At 38.3% G+C, this 15,269-nt stretch overlaps 1 protein-coding gene across 5 annotated transcripts in view; it reads right to left on the reverse strand.

Annotated features, from left to right (window-relative positions):
* The window catches only part of FRS2 (fibroblast growth factor receptor substrate 2), a 110,893-nt gene that overhangs the window by 38,161 nt on the left and 57,463 nt on the right, over positions 1-15,269 (reverse strand). For 3 of the 5 annotated variants that reach the window (XM_030939203.1, XM_030939204.1, XM_030939205.1), the window contains exons 2-4: positions 10,983-11,078; positions 9,898-9,940; positions 4,362-4,429 (exon numbers count right to left, since the gene is read on the reverse strand). The gene's annotated coding sequence lies outside the window, so the exon portion shown is untranslated. The remainder of the gene's footprint in view (positions 1-4,361; positions 4,430-9,897; positions 9,941-10,982; positions 11,079-15,269) is intronic. The other 2 variants (XM_010358738.2, XM_030939206.1) reach the window with 1 other exon arrangement.

Consider the following 15,269-nt stretch of genomic DNA (forward strand, 5'->3'; position numbering starts at 1 on the left):
ACGATTGGGTCTGACAGCATGCACATTTTCACTTTTTAATTAGAATGCTGCAAATTAATATGTTTGTTATACTAAGTATGTCTGTCAGTAAAGAAAAATATTCAGAACATACTCCCCCGCCACCTATATCTGGTTTTAGAGGCAATAAATGCTCCTAATATATGGCCCTGATAACATCTGCTTTAAGGATAAAAAGATAATCAAATCGTCTTTCGAGTGTGTGAGGAAAAACTCTGAAAATGGAGAAGTAACTTATTTGAAACCAATCTCTTTAAATTATAAAAAATGTGTTAGAATTACATCAAAGCATAAGACTTTTTACATAAAGTTATTAAATTTATATCAAAACCACTTTCCCTGAATTAACAATAATACAGTGTTACTTTTTTTTTTTTTTTTTTTGAGACAGGCTCTCACCCTGTCACCCAGGCTGGAGTGCAAGGGTACAATCTTGGCTCACTGCAACCTCCACCTCCGGGGCTCAAGTGATCATCCTGCCTCAGTCTCCTGAGTAGCTAGGAGATATGCCACCGCACCTGGCTAATTTTTGTATGTTTTATTATTTATTTATTTATTTATTTTTTTGAGACGGAGTTTCGCTCTTGTTGCCCAGGTTGGAGTACAATGGCGTGATCTCGGCTCACCCCATCCTCCTCCTCCCAGGTTCAAGCAATTCTCTTGCCTCAGCCTCCCGAGTAGCTGGGATTACTGGCATGTGCGACCATGCCTGGCTAATTTTGTATTTTTAGTAGAGACGGGGTTTCTCCATGTTGGTCAGGCTGGTCTCGAACTCCTGACCTCAGGTGATCAGCCTGCCTCGGCCTCCCTAAGTGCTGGGATTACAGGTGTGAGCCACTATGCCCGGACTACTTTTTGTATTTTTAATAGTGAAGGAGTTTTGCCATGTTGCCCAGGTTGGTCTCAAATTCCCGGACTCAAGAGATCCACCTGCCTCGGCTTCCTAAAGTACTAGGATTACAGGTGTGAGCCACTGCACCTGGCCCAGTGTTACTTTTGTACCAGTAACTATACTAGAATACAGACTAACTGGGCCTAATAACATTAATGCTATATTCTTTATTTTTAGAGTAGGCCAAATACACACATATACACACACTTCCTTTAAAACAAAAACAGCTAAATTATACATTCTAAGGTATTTTGTATAATTTTCATAAGAATTTTGGTTACCCTGAAGTTTAAAAATTTGAAATATTAAAGAAGTTAAGATTTTAATAAACACAACTTTCTACCATTTGTGTGAGTAGGCCTTCAGATGGCAGCAAATACAACATAATAAATGTTGGGCCTGTTTGTAAGAACTGGTTTTCTGATATCCTCTTTTACTAAATTTTTTAAAACGTGGGTTGCTCCAGGGGAAATACGCATTCAAGAGTGGGATGTGATCTAAAATCTAATAAAAGTCGCAAAGTACATGACTTCCAGGTTTAAAAAAATACTTCAGAGACTCAGTTTTGTGGTTTTTTAAAAAAACAAACTTCATTACATTTAGTCATCATGTCTCTTAAGGATCCTCTTGGCAGTAACAATTTTTCAGATTTTTCTTGATTTTGATTATCCTGACCATTTTCAGGAGCACTGGTAAATTTTGGAGAATGCCTCTCCTCTCTTGGAATTTGACACTTTTCTCATAATTAGACTGGGAGTATGGGATTTGGGGAGGAGGATCACAGAGATAAAGTGCCATTTTTATTACAACATAGCCCTTGAAACATTATCAACATGACTTATCACTGTTGATGTTACCCCTGACAACCTACCTGGCTGCCAGGTTTCTCCACTGTGAAGTTACTTCTTCCCGAACTCTTCTGTACTTCTTGGAAGAAGTACTGAACTTCTTGGAAGGAAGGCATGCACAGTCCACATTTAAGGATTAGGGAATTGTGTCTCACCATGATGAAGGTGGGGTATTGACAAATTATTTCGAGTTCTTCTGTACAGGAGATTTGTCTCTTCTCCATTTATTTATTTATTCAATCACTTATTCATATCAGTATCAGCCCGTAGTATTCATTTTATACTCTGGGTTATAAGCCAATACTACTTTATACTTTACTTATTTTCTTGTTCAAATTATTCCAACTTTGATCATTGTGAGCTCTTTTAGGTGACTCCTATGCCCCTTTGACATAATCCCATTTTATGGGTTTTTTGTTAAGGCCCTTCTTCACTTTTTTTTTTTTTTGGCACTACAAGATGTTCTAAGCTGATCTTGTCTATCTTTTTATTATTTTTTGAGACAGAGTCTTACACTGTAGCCCAGGCTGGAGTGCAGTGGCCCGATCTTGGCTCCCTGCAACCTCCACCTCCTGAGTTCAAGTGACTCTCCTGCCTCAGCCTCCCGAGTAGCTGGGATTACAGGTGCCTGCCACCCTGCCTAGCTAATTTTTTTGTATTTTTAGTAGAGATGGGGTTCCACCATGTTGACCAGGCTGGTCTCGAACTCCTGACCTCGTAATTTGCCCGCCTCAGCCTCCCAAAGTGGATCTTGTCTGTTTCTTGCCTTAGTCCTAGATCGAGCCATTTTTCCAAGGAACCCTGGTCCTTTTTAAAGGAGAAGTTTACAGATTCAGCATCCCTAATTGGAAAATCTGAGAATTTTTGAGCACCAACATGACACCACAGGTGGAAAATTTCACACCTGACTTCACATGATGCGTGCACAAAATTATTTAAAATATTGTATGAATCACCTTCAGGCTATGTGTATAAGGCATATATGAAACATAAATGAATTTCGTGTTTAGACTTCAGTCCCATCCCCAAGATATCTCACTATGTATATGCAAATACTTAGAAATCCAAAAAAAACCCCTGAAATCCAAGCAGGCACGGTGCTCACGCTTGTAATCCCAGCACTCTGGGAGGCCAAGAACAGCCTGGAGTTCAAGAACAGCCTGGCCAGCATGATGAAACCCCGTCACTACTAAAAATACAAAAAATTAGCCAGGCATAGTGGTGTGTGCCTGTGATCCCAGCTACTTGGGAGGCTGAGGCAGAGGTTGCAGTGAGCCGAGATCACACCACTGCACTCCAGCCTGGGCAACAGAGTGAGACTCTGTCTCAAAACAAAACAAAACAAAACACCCTGAAATCCAAAACATATCTGATCCCAAGCATTTAGGATAAGGATAAGGATAATCAACTTGTATTAGAAACCAAGATTTGGATTCTTGGTGTGCTCTCTATTGGGTGTCATTGCATCTAGGAGGACCTCTGTGTAACTAAATTTTATGTTATTTTGTGGGGAATCTGCATAACAAAATATAGAAACAAACTCATGGAGAATAGACTAAGACCATGAAGTTGAAAGATTATACAATTATAGATAGGGTATTATCACTTTTTATGAATGTGTTTTGAAAATAATGCATCTGAATAATATAAGGGAACCTAAATTTTTAAAAATATAAACTTAACACAGGCCATTTTTGTTGCAAAGAGAAAAAGGTGACAAATGTATAAATGTCAAGAATAAAAGAGGAAGTTCAGTAGAATCCATCTTAATTCAAATGGACATGAAGTTAGTTGGATAACACAGGAAATTAAAACACACATACCACCCTCACACACATCCCTTACCTTAAACATTTTATTTCAGTTTAAACATATAAAAAGGCATGAATTTACCAAACTTAAGGCCAGGGCCTTTTTTTGTTAATAGGAGACGGCTGATTAGAATTCTGTATTATGTTTCTCATACAAACCTTACCTAAGTTGTATGTCATTTGAAATGGATCAAGAGATTCTATTTCTAGCAACATGGTAGGTTAGATGTCCAGACTGACTCTACTGCTGGAATCTGCAATGTTGTATATACATATTTTAAAATTTTTATTATTAAATGTTTTCCTAATCTGGCACAAATGTAAAAAGCTACGGCCGGGCGCGGTGGCTCAAGCCTGTAATCCCAGCACTTTGGGAGGCCGAGACGGGCGGATCACGAGGTCAGGAGATCGAGACCATCCTGGCTAACACGGTGAAACCCCGTCTCTACTAAAAAATACAAAAAACTAGCTGGGCGAGGTGGCGGGCACCTGTAGTCCCAGCTACTCGGGAGGCTGAGGCAGGAGAATGGCATAAATCCGGGAGGCAGAGCTTGCAGTGAGCTGAGATCCGGTCACTGCACTCAACCCTGGGTGACAGAGCGAGACTCCGTCTCAAAAAAAAAAAAAAAAAAAAAAAGATACAAAAGGTAACTCTTGACTTTAAGGTAATTTCATAATGCTGCTTAGAAAACTGCAGACTGCAGGAGACAGACTATATAGTCCAAGACTGCCTTGCATACAGTTGCAAATCCCCAAATCCACAAAGTACAAATGAATGAGCAGTAAACCTACCTTGTAGAAGGTGACAGCAAGTAAACCTGCCTGCTTGACCTTGATGCTGGTCAAATGAAGAAAATCTCCTGCAAGAATTTATAACTATAAGCCAGCTCTTAAATGAGTTTGTGGAGACGAAAAAGGACAAAAAGGCATAAGTAACATGAAAAATAGACTATATGTCTAATTAGAGTTATAGAAGGAGAAAAAAGAGGCATTATTCAAAGAGATAATGGTTAAGAATTTTCCACAATTATTCAAAGACATTATTATTATACTCAGATCAAGGAAGCCCAAAGAATCCCAAGTGGGATTACAAAAAATAAAATGAGGAAATGAAAAAAATAATGCCTCAATACATTATACAAAACTACAAAACACTAAATGGGAAGAAAAAAAAAGGCTTAAGACAGCCAAATAAAAGGGTGATTACTTACAAAGGAAGGGCAATTAAGACTTCTCAACAGCAATACTGGCAGTCAAAGGACTGGAATAATGGCTTCAATATGATGAGAAAACAGAATTCTACACACAGAGAAACTACCTTTCAAGAATGAAGTTGAAATAAAGACATCTTTAGACAAAGAAAAAAGTGTCTTTTTCACCAAAGGATCTTCACCGAAGGAAATTCTAAAGAACATACTTCAGGTAGAAAAAAATTATCATAGACGAAAGGTCTCAGATCTAAAAAGGACCAATGAGCCAAGAAAACAGCAATTAGGTAAATAAATTTAAACAAAGGTTTACTACCTAAAACAGTAATTTGTCTAAAATTCTGTATGTATGCATAAGAAGAATATGCCAAAACTAAGATAACAGACAACAATGTTACAGGTTGGGAGGAAGACAACCAGAGCATACTAAGTTACTACATTATTCAGGAATAGATTAAAGATACTAATTTGGACTTTTCTAAGAAAAGCATGTTAAAATAGCCAGAGCAACCATTAAAAGAATAAATAATATATTAATTATAAACAAGTATATATGCATGCAAGGTATGGAGAGGAGATGGAATGAGACAAACATATATGTCTAACTCAATACAAAAGACTGGCAAGAATGAGAGGAAGAATTGGATAAATAGAAAAACCACAGAAGGGGACAGAAATATATGTAAATCAGAGCTGGGCATGGTGGCTTACATCTGTAATTCCAACACTTTGGGAGCCTGAGGCAGGAGGAATGCTTGAGTCCAGGAATTCAAGACCAACTTAGCCAACACAGTGGGATACCATCTCTAAAAAATTAAAAAATCAGCCCAGCATAGTGGCGCATGCCTGTGATCCCAGCTACCTGAGAGGCTGAGGTGGGAGGATCGTTGAGCGCAGCAGACAGAGGCCAGAGTAAGCCATGATCGTGCCACTGCACTCCAGCCTGCGCAACAGAGCAAGATCTTGTCTCAAAAAAACAAAAAAAAAGGTTAAAAAAAAAAAATCTAAATCTATCAGTAACATAATTGACTGAAATTCTCCAGTTAAAAAATAAAGATTGTCATTCAGAACAAAAATAAAACTCAATCTTATTCTATTTACAAAACTCCAACGAAAATACATGAAAAACTAAAGAATGAAAATACTGGCCAGGTGCGGTGGCTCACGCCTGTAATCCCAGCACTTTGGGAGGCTGAGGCGGGTGATCACCTGAGGTCAGGAATTCGAGACTGACCTGGCCAACATGGGGAAACCCCATCTCTACTGAAAAAACAGAAATTAGCCAGGCATGGTGATGCATATTTGTAATCCCAGCTACTCAGGATGTTGAGGCACAAGAATTCCTTGAACCCAGGAGATGGAGGTTGCAGTGAGCTCAGATTGCGCCACTATACTCCAGCCTGGTGACAGAGTGAGACTTCATCTCAAAAAAAAAAAAAAAAAAAGAATGAAAATGCTACACTAACCAAAATAAAACTACACTAGCTATATTAATCGAAGAAAACAGCAATAATAACAATTAAAACAAGGTAAGGCTAAAAGTGTGTTTAGATAGAGGGCCCTTTCATAATGATAAAAAATTCAATTTAACAAAAAGATAATTCTAATTCTAAATTGTTTCATTATTTTGGCTTATTAATGTACTTAATAGCATACATTCAAAATAAATAAAGCAAAAATTAACACATCTATAAGGAGAAACTGACAAACCTACAGTCATGGTGACAGACATTCATTACCATGTCTTTCTTACTAGAGAAACTGATAAATCAGTCCCCAAATAAAACTAAACCTGAATCCAAAACAAAACCAAGACAGAGAAGATATGAATAGAACAATTAACAAGTTCTTAGACATAAATATAACACTGTACTTAATAAATGAAAAATTTGTATTCTTTCTAAATACACATGGAACATTTATAAAAATTAGCCACATTCTAGGTGGGAGGATTGCTTGAGCCCAGCAAGTCAAATTATTTTAATCCTTTCCTTTCCCTCCATATTTTATAAATTAATCACTTAAACAGCAATCATTTCAAAGCAAAGAGACTATCTGATTGTGAAAAATAATATGATGCTCATGTAATACAGGGCTGCCACTGTTCCAACTACTTCACATTTTAAATACATCACATTTATGCCCTCATTTAAGATCAACACATCATTGTAGGGATTAAGAAAAAAGGATAAAAAACAAAAATAACACATTTCATTTAAGTATCTGCATCAACGCCTATATCTAGATCTCATTTCAAGTATTAGTAATGGTGCCCATAGTAAAATCTTAACAGCATCTCAGGTAAATGGGATGTTAGTCTGACCCTTCTCACTGTCCTTGAATCATTATTTTTACCAAATTGGCTACTTATTTGTCAGATAGGCCCAGAACCTAACTTTGGATGCCTTGCGGAAAAAACACTCAGTTTTTAAAAAAGAAGAAATGGAACGAGTAGACAACACATTTTTAGGAATCTCCAAATAATTCTGAAATTACAGTGCCAAGGAAATACACAGCTACAAGGAACACATCATTTACTTGGGGACTATTAATACTGTATATATGACTGAAAAGGATGAACTGGAAAGATGACATTTATTCCAAGATAAATAATTATTTAAAAAATAATAAAAAATATGTATCTACCCAGCAAAATAGACACATTCCCATCTCATCTGCCATCAAAGCAGTGTCCCCAACTTTAACCCCAAACACACACATACATATAAGACAGATCTTTTTCATCTAAACTGTAAGCTTGTGGCTTACATGAAAACAAAATGATTTTAACCACACACAAGCTCCGGCACTCAGACTTGTAGTTTCTACATGCTGCCCACACAGCACTTTGTGAGCATGTGATTAGAAGGAATGATGCACAATCACACCACATTCCTTCCCTCAGCTCACACATCGAGAACTTGCCCTCTCAGCTGCATTCTTCTCCAAACAGCCATGGTCACCTTAGCAACCCTGTACTCCTAATATGGACAGCTGGTCCATTTAAAGTCAGTACTTCTTGGCAGGGAAAATGCTTGTTCTTCAAATTGGGGGAGAGAGGAGAGGTTTTCCTTTCAATAGACATTACAGGGGTTGATTTAACTTGATCAGCACTTTTGTTACGTGGCAGCAATTTGTGTTGAATTTCAACCTATTCTGAATTTTGTTTTTTTGTTTTTCAATCTAAAAGCACGTAGCTGAAAAAATAAAATCAAGCCAGCTAATAAGGAACTCTAAGAGTGGAACACGAAACAAAAAGGTATCTAAAATAACTGTTCTTTTATAAAACGATCCACATTGTTGTGTATTACGTTCAACCTCAGTTAAAATGAACTGTAACACCTCAAGTCCTAATACACAATAAGAAATCAGGGTCAGAAGACCCACATCTTTTTAATATCATAGTCTATTTTTGAACAACAAAAACACTGCTAAACTTCAAAGTCCCATAACTTCAAGTAGACTATCAATCTGCATTTCCGTATTCCACCACCTACATGTGAAATCTCTCACAGTCTTTCCACAGGCTTAAATGTAAGCTAGGTGTAAGCCAAGTGGTTACTACTATTATCCGAAGACCCTTCAGACCTAAAGTGACCCAGAATAGGACTGGATTACTCAAAAACAATCTAAATCTCTGCCTCTAACAGTAAAGCAGGGTCTGAATCAAATTAAGCCTTTTGGGACAGAAGATACTGGTTTATAATCCAGTATACCTGATTTTCACACTACAAACAAATAATTTGGTGGGGAGGGGATTACTATATTCTGAAAAATACAAGATCAAATTGCTCATTTCATCCCCTCGATGAAATTCTAATTTCCCACCCATCAAAACTAGACATATAACCTTTAAGTAAACAGGCATGCTCAAAACTAGAAATGCAGCCAGGCGCGGTGGCTCACACCTGTAATCCCAGCACTTTGGGAGGCCAAGGCAGGCAGAACACCTGAGGCTGGGAGTTCGAGAACAGCCTGACCAAACTGGAGAAACCCTGTCTCTACCAAAAATACAAAACTAGCCAGGCATGGTGGTGCATGCCTGTAATCCCAGCTACTCAGGAGGCTAAGGCAGAAAAATCATTTGAAACCAGGAGGCAGAGGCTGTGGTGAGCCGAGATCGCGCCACTGCACTCCAGCCTGGGCAACAAGAGCAAAATGCCATCTCAAAAAAAAACAAAAATCAAAACAAAAAAAAACCTAGCCAACTTAAATTTATGGCATTCATTCTAAATTGGAAATACTTATGAAATACTTTTCTTTTCTTTTTTTTTTTTTTTTTTTGAGACGGAGTCTTGCTCTGTCGCCCAGGCTGGAGTGCAGTGGCCGGATCTCAGCTCACTGCAAGCTCCGCCTCCCGGGTTCACGCCATTCTCCTGCCTCAGCCTCCCGAGTAGCTGGGACTACAGGCGCCCGCCACCTCGCCCGGCTAGTTTTTTTAATATTTTTTAGTAGAGACGGGGTTTCACCGGATTAGCCAGGATGGTCTCGATCTCCTGACCTTGTGATCCGCCCGTCTCGGCCTCCCAAAGTGCTGGGATTACAGGCTTGAGCCACCGCGCCCGGCCCTGAAATACTTTTCTATATAACAGAGGTAGACCAAATCCATATTATAAATGTTCCTTTGACTATGGCCTACAGTATTCATTGCTTATATTTTTGTCTGTATATGCATATTTTTTAAACTTCTCAGGCTATGAGGTTCTTCCTGGTTAGAAAGCACTTCTTTCAAGTTAAGACTATCCTAGTAATTACACCTTTATACAGGAAAGTATCAGCTGGGTGGCAGTATAAGATTAGTAAAAGAACCTAAAGCCAATCCTAATACTGGTTTCCTCATTTGTAAAATGAGAATACTATCTATTCTATTTATGAAGTGTGGTAACATATCAAAGTAAGAATAATAAAATTACTATGCCATACAAAAGACTCAAAATTAAAGAAATTGGAGAAAGGGACTAAAATTCTGACACAGTAAAACAGTAGCTAATAAATTAGTGAGAATTCTATGATAAAGAAAAGGTATCAAATAAATACATGGAAGCAAATTTTTAAAAATCAAGAGCAATTAAGCCTTACTCAACTATATTGATTTTATTACTATATTTACAATTTCTTACCTTGCGGAATTCTCTTCTGAGAAAAACAGATACAATTTTGTTCCTAAAAAAATTTCAGGTAGAAAGTTGAAATGTTAGTTTCAAGACGGTCTATTAAAAATGAAAACTTAACAAAATGCTAACATAGTACATTCAGAATATTATGCTATGACATTTGATATTATGAAAGCCTGAGAGACAGTTGGTCTCTAATAACAAAAGTGTTATTAAAAAAACATAAAATTTATTACTTTTATTACAAAAATACTTATTCTATTTGCTAAATATCAAGTCATTTTGCTAGGTACCTGATGATATGTGGCAATTTTTATATTCTAAAACAGCTGTTAAGTCAAATACGCTTTCCTCTTTCTAAGACCTGATGTTCTGAAGGGTACTTTTTTTTTTTTTTTTTAGGTGTAATTCACATAAGGTAAAAAGCATTTCTTTGAACAGTGTTTTTTTAAACATATTCACAAAGTTTTGTAACCATGACCACATCATTTAATTCCAGAATATTTTCACCACTCCAATAAGAAACCCCATACTGAAGGGTATATTTTTAATCCTAGGAAGAAACATACTAAATAAATTTAATTTTTAAAAATATGCAAGAAGCGTAACGATCAAAATTATGTTGTAAGATACACCACAGACATACACTTCTTAGAGCTGTATGGTAGAATCTGTACTACAAAGTAAAACCAAAAATACAAGGTAACTTTAATGTCTACCTTTTTTTTTTCTTTTTTTTGAAACAGAGTCTCACTCTGTTGCCCAGGCCGGAGTGCAGTGGCGCAGTCTCAGCTCACTGCATCCTCCACCTCCATTCTCGTGCCTCAGCCTCCCAAGTAGCTGAAATTACAGGCACCTGCCAATATCCCTGGCTAATTTTTATATTTTTAGTAGAGACAGGGTTTCACCAGGTAGGCCAGGCTGGTCTTGAATTCCTGACCTCTGGCGATCCACCTGCTTCAGCCTCCCAAAGTGTTGGGATTACAGATATGAGCAAGCATGCCCAGCCTGTCTACCATATTTTTTAATTAAACGATTTTCAAAGTAGATAATTATAAAGTTAAAAAAAAAAAAGATTTGGCCACACTTACCAAGCTGGTTGACACGCCACAGCTGCATCTTACTTTATGACAAATGGACTGTTTCATCACTTTTGCATCTGGGCATCTACTTCTTAATGGTCATTTCTGAAATATAGGTTAAGTTAATAAGAATGCTACTCTTGAATATATTATAACAAAACTCTTTAAGGACAATTATCTAAATTGTAGTGACTATAAATAACTTTCAAAGCATTTTTTTCCCCTTTGAGATAGGGTCTTATTCTGTTGCTCAGGCTGAAGTGCAGAGGCACCATCACGCCTCACTGCAGCCTCAATCTCCTGGGCTCAGGCGATCCTCCCACCTCAACCTTCTGAGTAGCTGGGACCACAGGTGCATGCCACATGCCCAGCCAATTTTTTAAATTATTATTTGCAGAGACAGGGTCTCACTACATTGCCCAGGCTAGTCTTGAACTCCTGCACTCAAGCAATCCTCCTGCCTCAGCCTTCCAAAGTGCTGGGATTACAGGTGTGAGCCACCATGCCCAGCCTCAAAGCACTTATTGAGCAATCTTCTCATAAAAGACATTATTAACAGGGCTGAGACTGGGGGGCGGGGGGTGATAGAAAACTGGCTATTTGTCCCACAGGAACAGAACTCTTCAATCCTCAATTCCTGTCACCCAGTAGGACCTTGCAACTCCTAAGTGCCATTTACAGACTGCAAAAAAAAAAAAAAAAAAGAAATATATGGGAGCCCTAATATAGTACATTCTGAACACAACAAATTGCTTATTTATTATAAACAATTATTATCATTAATTGTTATAAGTGATTATTATTTTTATTGTCAACTTTCCCCTATAACTAGAACGCAAACCACAGAAGGGGTTTTTCTTGGTTTTATTTACTGGTTTTTTTTTTTTTTCTTTTGAGACAGAGTCTCACTCTGTTGCTTAAGCTGGAGTGCAGTGACGAGATCGCAGCTCACTGCAACCTCCGCCTCCCAGGTTCAAGCAATCCAACCGCCTGCCAAGCAGTTGGGACTACAGGCACACTCCACCACGTCTGGCTAATTTTTGTATTTTTAGTAGAGACAGGGATTCACCATGTTGGCCAGGCTGGTCTTGAACTCCTGACCTCAGGTGATCCGCCTGCCTCGGCCTCCCAAAGTGCTGGAATTACAGGCGTGAGCTGCCACACCCAGCCTACTGGTATTTTTCAAGCACCTAAAACAATGAATTCCATGCTATAAGCATTCACAAGGATTTACTGAAATGATTAATAAACTGATGAATTTTTTAAACTTAAATTGATAAAATATTTAACTTTCCAGTACTATTTATTTATTTATTTATTTACTTATTTTTCAGACAGGGTCTCGCTCTGTTGCCTAGGCTGGAGTGTGGTGATGCAATCTTGGCTCACTGCAACCTCCGCCTCCTGGGTTCAAGCAATTCTCCTGTCTTAGCCTCCCAGGTAGATGGGATTACAGGCACATGCCACCACGTCTGGCTAATTTTTGTATTTTTAGTAGAGATGAGGTTTCACCTTGCTGACCAGGCTGGTCTCGAACTTCTGGCTTCAAGTGATCCACCTGCCTCTGCTTCCCTAAGTGCTGGGATTACAGGCATGAGCCACCATGCCCAGCTTACCTTCTAGTATTTTAAAATGTCACTACCCATGTAGCGTTCATCCTAGGAGCTCCAGTTTCAAAAGATATTCATATTATTATCACTTCCACTCTTAGTACCATGGTCCAAGTCACAATATTTTGCATACACATTAGTATAATAGTTCCCTGTCTGATCTCCCAGCCTCTCTCTTGCCCACCTCAACAAGTCAGTGAGATTAGCCATTTTCAAAAGAAAGTCAGATCATGTCATTCTTCGAATCAAATCCTCCAATTGAGTCCAGCTCAGTAGTCTAAAAGTCAAAGTCCTTACAAAGGCCCATAAAGACCATGATCTGCTATCCCCCACCCCATCTCTCTGACCTCATCTACCACTCTCTCCCTTATTCACCCCATTCAAGCCATACCAGCCTCTTTCCTTTCCTTAAACTTATCAAGCATCTTCTCACTTCGGGGTCTCAGGACTTTTTTTCCCTCTGCCAGTAACAACAAATCAATCTCTCTCTCTCTCTCTCTCTTTCTCTCTCTCTGTCTCGCTTATTTCTCCTCTTCCTTTAGGACTTTGTTTTTATAAGTCATCTCATCAAAGAAATCTACCCCAGTGTCCCGGGCAAGCCCAAAATAGCTGTCTTAGTTTTCCTTATCTGGCAAAGAATTTGTAAGGAATAGTAAACTATAAATTTGGGAGATGGTAATCTTCAAACATAACATCATCAATTTTTAGATCTTTCTCTGTGTCTAAACATCTGTAGAGCTACACTGGTCCTTTTAAAAGATTCTTACGTTCCTGACTTCAAAGAAATAATGAAGATGTATCTGTCACAGTGTGGTGTTTTTCAACGGTTGTTTTGTTTTTAAATCATCTGTACCATAACTCTAGAATACAGTGGTAGAAGATTTGAATTAAAAGAGTCCCATTAAAAACCAGAAACCAGCAAAATAAATGGCATTCCCTTTTCTCCCACTTCGTTAGGGATTTCTGTTTGGGATTACATTTTAAGGTTCCAAGTAATCTCAGGAAGTTTAACTGCTTCAAATTTGTCTGTTACCTGTAGGTATCAAGACCACCAGGAAAGAATCAAAAGAACTCACTAACTCGTAACATGACTAAACTATCTATGACATGGTAGGATGTTTAAACTTAATTATTTTTTCTTTAAATAAACAAACTCCCCCTAGACTAAGCCCTCCTCTGCCTTTTAAATATTCTATGGCTGGCAAACTTCAGGGTCTTAAGAGAGATAGCCAGGGGACAGAGAAAACAGCAAGTCTGACTCAGTGATCACATTTAACTCAGTGATCACATTAAACAAAGATACAGTTCTGGCAAGAGTTCTCTAGAATTGCTGCAAAACTGACTTATCCACATACCTTTCATCTGAACAATCTATTTTCACTTACTTTAAGGTACATAAAGCATTTGTTATGTGCCTATCAGACCTTAGGTATAAAAATAAACCAAGAGTACAATGAAAACAATTAGCAGGGGTTCCAACAGTTGGATGATGAAATTTAATGTTCAAATCTGCTTTGTTTGGAAAGTTGGAGAGAATCCTTGAATATTTTTGTACCGAAATGCTCCCACTCATTTAGAAATCAGACTTTTAGCAAGTTCAACCACTTGAAAGAAGGCTAGTAATATTAAAAACTTTCATTGAGCAACTTCTATGTGCCATATATATACATTAGTTAATTATCAGAATTTCTCAATCAAAAAAGTTAAAGCACACGGTGGTTACCTAACTTGTCTAAATCAGAGATAGCCTCAGGATTCCAAATCCCAGTTTGTCTTGTTCACTATTATAATCTGTAGTAACCTGGAATACAGTTATTAATGACAAATCCCTTATTTGTACCATAGGAATAACAGGTAAATCCAGGCTATTTATGTAAAAAATTTGTTCAAAGCCAGGCATGGTGACTCGCAACAAGAATCTCAGTTACTTGGGAGGCTGAGGCAGGAGGATTCTTTGAGTCCAAGAGTTAGAGTCCAGCTTGGACGATGTACCTAGACCTTGTCTCTTCAAAAAAAGAAAAAAAGATCATTTAAAAAAAAACTTTGCTCCATTCTTGCTTCAGACAGGAGGACAAACGAAGAAAGATTCACTGCTATACATTAAGAGTAAACCTGTGGCATTAGGGGATTATTAAGGGCATTAAGGGGTGAATCCAAAGAATGTGCCACGCTTAGGTCTAAAAGAATTGAGTAAAAATAAGCTGGCCAGAGCACAGCACAATAATTGGTTTTCAAGTCACTTTTAAATGACTGACTGTTATTCCATACACTTAGAAAAGTCAGGGAAAAAATGTCAGAGTTCGACAGGGTGGCCACACAGGTGTTTATCAAAAGTTTCTGCACTGGCCAGACGCGGTGGCTCACGCCTGTAATCCCAACAATTTGGGAGGCCGAGGCGGGCGGATCACGAGGTCAGGAGATCGAGACCATCCTGGATAACATGGTGAAACCCTGTCTCTACTAAAAATACAAAAAATTAGCCGGGCATGGTGGCACGCGCCTGTAGTTCCAACTATTCAGAAGGCTGAGGCAGGAGAGTGGCTTGAACCTGGGAGGCAGAGGTTGCAGTAAGCCGAGACGCCACCACACTCCAGCCTGGGCGACGGAGACTCTGTCTCAAAAAAAAAAGTTTCTACACTTTTCTGAGCATCTGAAATATTTTTCTCTCTCATCTATATCTACACAC

Source organism: Rhinopithecus roxellana, chromosome 10 (assembly GCF_007565055.1).
Source record: "Rhinopithecus roxellana isolate Shanxi Qingling chromosome 10, ASM756505v1, whole genome shotgun sequence".
NCBI lineage: Eukaryota > Metazoa > Chordata > Mammalia > Primates > Cercopithecidae > Rhinopithecus > Rhinopithecus roxellana.